This window comes from Manduca sexta, chromosome 25 (assembly GCF_014839805.1).
Source record: "Manduca sexta isolate Smith_Timp_Sample1 chromosome 25, JHU_Msex_v1.0, whole genome shotgun sequence".
In the NCBI taxonomy this organism is placed as follows: Eukaryota; Metazoa; Arthropoda; class Insecta; order Lepidoptera; family Sphingidae; genus Manduca; species Manduca sexta.
In genome coordinates, this window is record NC_051139.1 from 7516068 (window position 1) to 7524945 (window position 8878).

Below are 8878 nucleotides of genomic sequence, written 5' to 3' on the forward strand. Positions count from 1 at the left end.
TTTTTGTACGGTCTTATTGTATGTATTGACTCGAGACAATCGCATTAAGAACTGCCTGCTTTGGGCGCACAAATACAATGTAAAAAAAGGATTTTTTTCATTTATATTATTTGTCGACAGTTTTGTAGTTGTTCGTGTTGCGTTATTCGTCTGTACCTACTGTAAATCGCTCAGGTTAATACCTAATAGTCTAAGAGCCCGTGAACCGCAGACCTTCGTTATTTTATAAAAGCTGAAAGTTTGTCAGCGCGTGCTCCCAACACAGGTAAGAACGATGGGCCATTATGAAGTTTGGGCTACAGTGGCTTTGGCAGGTACACGGTATTAAAGGTGTGTAAAGGGTGTGTGTGTATCAAAAACGTCTGGCTAACGAGGAAACATTATTTACTTATTACCCAAGTACTATATATAAAAATCAGCTTTTATACTATTATAACTTCATGAACATTAAGGGTGTCTGGCAAGGGATTTCCACGATGTTAAGTGTCTGTCAATGAATAACGTGATTTTTAATAATTTTCTGAAGGTAATACCATTAAATTTCACTTTATTATTTGATGAAACTAAATCGGTATTTTACACACCTTTAGTACCGTGTACCTGCCAAAGCCACTGTAGCCCAAACTTCATAATGGCCCATCGTTACCTGTGTTGGGAGCATGCGCTGACAAACTTTCAGCTTTTATAAAATAACGAAGGTCTGGGGTTCACGGGCTCTTGCTCTATAAGTAAATCGCCTACAAATTACAATGAGTAAACGTGATTGATCGGAAAAAATATACATGTAAGTAATTTCTTAAAATTCGAACAGCCAATTAGGCATAAAAAAAGGTTCAATCACATTCGGTACAAAGCACCTACACGAAAATGTTGATAAATCAACATAGCCCATTCAAATGCATGATAACATGATCTTTGCATTTTTTAGAGGACGCAATTTTATTTTTGGGACACGTGTGGGGGGTCTATAGAAGCTTAACCTCAAATTTGTGGGGTCGTCACCATTGTTCCCCGGCCGCAACCTTGTAAAAAGGGGTGAAAATACTTTTTTCGCGATATCTTGGAAACTATGTGTCTTACAAAAAAAAATTTGTCATAATTTGAAGTAAATTGTTTTGCCTACAAATATGTTTTATATAACTTTCTGTCTTAAATTAAAAATTAAAGAAGTTATAAGCATAAAAGTGAGAATTTTTTTAATTGGCGGGGAAAAGAGTTAGAAATGAATAAATAAAGTTTGTACGAATTTAACAAAAATTTTGTAAGAATACATTTACAATTAAAAAAAAATACAAAAATAAGTTAAACATTTCGTTTCGACCGGATTCTGAGCATTGACGAACCCGGTCAATTTTGGAGCGCTGTAACAGCGTTTTAAATGAATGAAATTAAAAAAAATATAGGAAAAAAAATCCTCAAAAGATCATCTACAGGATTGGTTTGAGGTATTTTTGTTGTAAAATGTATAAAAACAAGTTATACGAACACGTAGAGCAAAAAAGATTTTTTCTATAAAAAATCTCAGTTTTTAGCTTATAACTTCTTTAATTATTAATTTAGGACAAAAAATTATATAAACATATTTATAGGCAAAACAATTTGCTACAAATTATGACTTTACAAATATTTTTGTAAGACGCATAGATTCCGAGATATCGCGTAAAAAGTGTTTTCACCCCTTATTCCAAGATGGCGGCCGGGGGACAACGGTGGCGACTCCACAAACTTGAGGTTAAACTTCTATTGACCCCCCACACATGTCCCAAAAATAAAAAAGTATCCTCTAACAAATGCAATATTCGGTCCATAAATTGTAACATTTCAATGGACTAACATAGAAGCTTAAAGGCCTTTTATACATTTCAAACGATTTTCCGATTCTCCAGTCGCCTATTATGTTTTTTGTATTTTAAACCCAAGTAAAACAATGGGTTACATTTTCACTCGACTCCACTGATAAGTTTGCCCGCCGCATTAGGGTAAGATTACTCGCCGTTAAGGTTAAAAGTCTAAAGACAAAGCACTAACGAGGTCTAGGTGTCTTTTTACGAAAACGAAATGCTTATTTATGGTACAAAATTTTTCTAAACATAGTTACAATAAATTAAAGTGAATACTGTATTCAGTTTTGTTTTTATTTGTTCTTTCATTAGTTTGTTACCTATTTTAAAAATATTATGAACGAAGATAGTACCTCTCCATTTTTTTATGTATAGTGCCAAAGTACATAGTACATACCAGTCCTTATTTATTATATTTACCTGTGTCTACGAAATAAGCATATTTAAAATTTCTCATACAACATTGATAAGTAACTACTTATACTTTCTGCCAAATCATAGTACAATTTCATTAGACAAAAATACAATCAAGTATCATACATAGAACTGTACCAGTACCTACGTATAGACAGTTAAGCATAAAGTTCCCATCTAAATATTTTAACCTAACGCCACTAGTTTAAATCTGATTGTACTATTTGCGCAGATCGGTTGCCGTATAGAGTCTAGTTTGTAAGGCAAACACGAGTACATGCATAGCGGATCCCTAGATGCGACAATACGCAACAAACTTCAAGTTTCCGCAAATTAATAGATATTTTAGAAGTTTGCACTTAGTCGCACATATTCTAAATTGTTAATCTATGCCTCCTGTGTAAACTATTATTTAAAAAAAATAGCGATATTCATTTTTTAACGTATCGTTATGTAGGAACTGTTTACTAACAAACCCATAAAAAAAAGTGAGTAAATTATTTCTAATGAAGGCTTTTTTTCGTTAATTAACTGTTGAATTAAATGGGTTTGGTACTGAACAGTACCTTATCAACGAATAGCCTAAAAACTGAATATCGATATTTTCCCAGATACGATAGTTTACTTAGGAGCCGTCGTAATGTGTGAAAAGAAAGTGTGACTACGAGACCGCTAAGTTGCAGTCAGCTGTCAATCTTCAGACTAATTAGTTAACTCACAACTTAACTGTTTTAGGTAACAATGTCAGCATAAAAAACAACAGTAACATACGACCTAGTAACTCAAATACTGACGTAAAATATATAACATCATCAAAATAATAATTGGTACAAGCCTGTGACATGCTGTAATTAAACTTAGTTCATCAAAAGACACAGATTCGAAAGCATTTTGCGCAGAAACCGCCTTGGGAAATTGAAGGCGACTGAATGGGCTGCAACAACAGAGATAATGTAAACGCAAAATTGGATGCGCCGAGTCCACCCCATACTAGATTCTATTCAGAATAACGCGCCGCCGCTCGCTTCGCCGCCCCTTGTGGCACTCTGATGTCATTGAGACGTAATTGATTCTATTTACGTACTTCTACAATAGCTATAAAATGTATTTTTCTAGTTTGTGTTTTTAATTAAAACGTTGCGAATATTAATTATACTGTTGATGTTTCTCGAAATATTTAAAAAGTGAAATGGAGTATAGGTAAGTAATGATTAGGAATTGTATGTAGGTATCACAAGCCCAACTGTCAGGAATAAAATGTCATACTTATAATATTACTAGTACTATTACTACTATTGCTCGCGACTTCGCCTCGCTTTTTGGGGATAAAAATTCTGCGATATATTTTCCCGGGATACAAAGTAGCCTTCCCAGGGTCCTATACTATCTTCACAACAAAATTTCATAAAAATCCGTTTGGTAATTTTTTAGGAAAATCGATAACATACAGGCAGACAGAAAAGGGGACATTGTTTTTATAATAATATGTATAGATATAAGTATTCAAGTAAGGTCGAAGTTAGAATTTTTAGTGATATCAGTGAAATATAAGCTATTTTCTCATTGCTATATACTTAATATGTACAGACATTAAGGCACTTACGCTTTTTGTAAGCTTTCGTAGATGATTTGCCTGGGGCTTGACGTCGTTGATCCCAGTGGGGTATAAAATTAATACAAATTATTTTGCAGTACATTATAAGTATAAAAAATATATTAAATCCCGCTTGGTCCCATATGAGGTAGGAAATGGACAGGCAAATAATAAATACCATTTTAATGAGCGTTTATAAAAATAAGCAACGGGTAACATCTCCGTTGTTTTCTTTGTTCCGCATATGTTTACAGTAGTGTGCATCATTAGGCCATCGACATTCGTCGCGTAGTTGCAATAACCACCTCTCACTACTCCACGCTGGATAAAGATATTTCGAAACTGATTGATATTCAAACATTCAATAACAGCGTTTTGCTTTTATTCTATTTTGTAATGCGTGATGAGTTTTAGAATTTGCAATATACTACCCATTCTATTAAGATGTTATTTTTATTCGAGTTACTTTCGGCGAAACGGTTCTAAAATCACTTACTTAATTTCATATATTTTTCTACCCCCTTTTTGTTAGATTACTTTAAGTGAATAATATAATAATATTGCACTTGTTATTTTTGTCTTGTTTTTACTTTAATGGAAACGTTGGTAAAAAGCATTTATGAATTGATGTTATTTATTAATAAGTATTTACTTGCTATGGCAATGCGTGCTGTACGTTTCAAGACAGTGTCTATTGAATCTAGAATAGGTACTAACATAACTAATAATACTTAAATAAGTAATACCTTTATGCAGTTCATATAAATCTAATGTTAAAATCAATGAGTTATTTTGTACTAATGATTTGTTCGGGGACTCATGGCAGAAGGACCTTTAAAAGGTTAGATTTGGCGTAGAAAATGACTGAGAGATTTTGATCTACTACACAGCATTTTTCTATCCTTATTATTAACATTTTTGTATAGTTTACTTTAAAAGTTTATATATTTAAAATTCTAATCTTTTTTCACTTCAAGGCAAGCAAAGGCTATTTATATCTCACTATTGGAGTTTTAAATAAGAGACTAAGTAATATTTTTATTTATTAAGCGTCTATGTTGATAAGTTTTATCAACATCTATTTCAGGATTCTATCGAATGTTAAGATCATTAAGCGGAAAATTTATTTTTAACAATAAAGAACAAGTTATCGAACTGCTAAAAACTTTTCCACAATGTTTGTTCATATTGCATGTATAAATTCCTGTAAAAACGACGTATTCTAAACAGTGTCAGTTGGGCCGCCTTGGACATTGTTATTTATCACGAGGGCGAGATTTATTTATATTTATATCCATTCCCCTATCTAAATTACGTGCTTTATCGCTATTTGTCCGGTTAATGCGATTTTTACTGCTCGCGATGATATAACATTTTTTTGCCGAATGTGTGCATGGAATAGATAATTTACGGCAACCGTCAACCGTCGGTATATTTTGAAAAGTTTTTATATGGAAATATACATAGAATATCTGGGGAATGAGATAAAAACATAATTATTGAACACGCAACACTAATAACAGTCTTAATCCGTACCTATCTACGAATCGATCGCAAGTAATGAACCAATTAGATGAAAGTTTGATGATTACGTTTATTGCTTATTTTATTAGATATTTTGTATTCAGATAGATCAAGTCCCGTATTTAAATTAACACTAACTTATTCCTTAATAATATTCTAGAAAAGGACTTTATGCGGGTCGAACTGTAAGAATAACTTATCTTAATTATGATGGTAAAGACTTGTGCTAAATAATGAAATCTACGTAATGTGTTAAAATTTAAAACTAATGTAGTGTTGTTACTAAATGTAATTATTGCTTATTGACCTTTGAATACGAAAATATTTTCCCAAAGGTTCGTTAATTTTACTTAAATATCATAAAATTTTGGTATAATTTGCACAAAACTTTTTCATATTCATGAAAAAAGATTGTGAAGCAAATCAATGGACTCCACTTAACTATAACTATAAAATATTTTTAATAAAATTGCAAAGCACACTTAAATATGAACGTCTAGCGGTCATACAAGGTTATAGTTTGATGAAAAAAATATGGAATAATCAAGTTACAAGAAGTGTTCTGTGTAATCGAGTTGCGAAACGAAAGGTTCGTCTATTGCGAGTATTTTCACTTTCAAACGGCTGACGGGTCGGGCAGGGAACAACGGTTTAATTAGTTTTTCTTTAATCGTTGTATATTTGACACTTTGATCTTTAAAACGTTTAAAACAATTGTTTCTCGGCTATTCTGTTTGGATATTTGTAGATCTTATGTGTTGTATTTAAGATATAGTAAATTTCAGACGTTGCGCAGGCGCTGTTAACACCACTGACAAACAATTCGTTGCTATAAAACTGATAGTAGCTAAACTTACTGAAATGTAGGACTTCGTAGTTGAAGTTGCTGAAGCAACTGTCAGTTTTATAGTACTACTTATAGTGTTTCTGGGTAAAAAGTTGACAGGGTATGCGCAACATCTTAGCGCCCCAAAAATAAATAACGAAATACTAAACATTTTATGATCATCTCACATATCTCACGTACCATTTTCTTACACAAACATTTTATAAAAGTGAAATTCGTAGGTGGTGGGCGTGCTTAATTCATAAAAGGGATCACACTCGCACCAGATAAGGTTATACGGAGACGTCGTAAATCCAAAGTGCCGAATTTCACGTCTGACTTGCTACGTGGCGGTTGGTAATGGCTGCTGTACTGTGTTCTAGTAGATTGCAGTTCGCTAAGTAGGTTCCTATAACTTGGCAAGTCACAACAGACGTACCTATTATAACTTTATTGCTTTCAACAGCTGCGTTGAGCTCCAACTGTATTCAAAACTCTGCGGTTTTATCATCTATTCATTTGTTTTTACTTGGAAAATAGGTATGGGTTGCAATTAAAATTATTTTGTGTTTGTCGACATTAATGGAATGTTGAAAATTGGATGTTCTTGGAATTTTCTAACTGGTAATGTCTATACTAATTTACTGGAATTTTGTGTAATTGAAATTATAGATGTGAATGTTAAATTGCTCTATGTTTTGGATGCAAAGTCGAACAGGATGATTTTACTGTGAAATTATTAAAAGTTCCTTAAAGTTTCCTAGAACTGTCTATTATGTAACTAATTCCACACTTAACGTTAGTAGCGATTCCGTTTGATACATCCATAAATATTATTATAAAAATACCCATTGAAAAAGCAAGATATTTTAAACATTTGCTTTGTCGTCATACTTTTTAAATACAAAGTAAAACTAAATTTCTACCAGCTTCTACAAGGCTTCAACAATTACAGTTAGAAGTTATCAATGAAATTTAATCTCAAACCACCACATTAAAATATTTCATACAATTCTCGGCACAACTGTAAAATGCAATTATCTACGGAAAGCTTACAAACTCTTCTTTGAAACAAAAACAGTAGCTATTTCAGGTAAATGATAATAACCTACAAATGTTAGATAATGGCTACTTTAATACACATTGTAAAGCAAACATGAGCCAGAGGAAGTTGACCGCGAAATGTAGCGGGATATTTGATGGGCCACTGATAAATTTGGAAACGATCATATCTCTATTTTTATTGACCGTTAGATTCGATATTGCCCGCAGAATCGATATCAACGAAATTTAACTGCTCTTTAGTTGACCCGAGTTTTAGTGGTCATTTGTGGGTTTCTCACGAAATGTATGACATAACATGTTTTTTTTTAAATCTCTTTTCTTTCCCGTGTTGGTAGGAAATGTTGCGCTGAAATTGTTTTCTAACGCCGTCTACTATTTATTTGTGGAAAGTTCACATTTACTTTGGTTTTAAATAATTTTCTATGCAGAATTATAATATGTTTACAATAGTGTAACTGTTTCTACCCAACATGGACACCAAGATATGTCAATTAGTAATATAATAATGAAAGTCACAGGAGGTCGCTGGATGCGCGCCACTTCCAATAGGTCGATCTGGAAATATTTGGGGGAGGCCCATCTTCAGCAGCGGACATCCAGCGGTTGATGATTTCGTACATATACAGCATTTCACGCGTACAATTATTACACCCGTATATCTGGATTACTTAACTGTTAACATAAAACTTTACATTAAATTGTTATATCTATAATATTTGTAGTAGAGTCGGGCTATAATAGTTTTAGCGGCGATAGCCTAGTTGGGTGTGGAACGGACTGCCAAGACGAATGTCCGCAGGTTCAATCCCATGGTTCCCATTCATTTCATCCCATCATGTGTAATCCCAAAGGCACACACATCTGAATTTTCTAAAATCATGTGTGTATTCTTTGTGAATTTATCGTTCGCTTTAACGGTGAAGGAAAACAACGCGAGGAAACCTGCACATCTGAGAAGTTCTCTATAGGAATTTCGAAGGTGTGTGAAGTCTACCAATCCGCACTAGGGCTGCTTGGTGGACTAAGGCCTAATCCTTTGGGCAAGTATATATTACAGGGCTGATATTATATAATAGTTTTAATCAGCGCTGTTGCATAGGAAACGCCAGAGAGGTGATGTTTCACTTCCCACGGACTATGCTGGAAGAGTTGCTTTGTTTTATCACATTAAATATCGGAAATGCGAACATAATTTCAGAGATATTTTCGATGTCTGGGTTACAACCCACGAATTACTATCACGTGATTTAGAGTTTTCTATAAAAATACGCATAGCTAATAATGCTAGGTGAATTAGAAAAAACTACGCCAGGAATTATCTACATTTGCACCACCAATAAAGTACTTCCAAGAAAAATTACACGCGTAAGATATCTAAGACATAACTACTCGCGACCATGCAACTTGGGGGCGTCAACCTCGGCATGAGCAACTCGGGCCAAGCCTCGAGCGATGTAAATACAGCTACATCACGTATTTATTCCCACCGACACGTTTCAATTAGAGGAGACATACTCAGAATTAACTTGCATGTCTTTGCCTTGAATAAGATTTGGGTAAGGCGTGGCATATTGTAAAATTTCAAGTGTATAGGGAGCTAATTTCATCTCCATA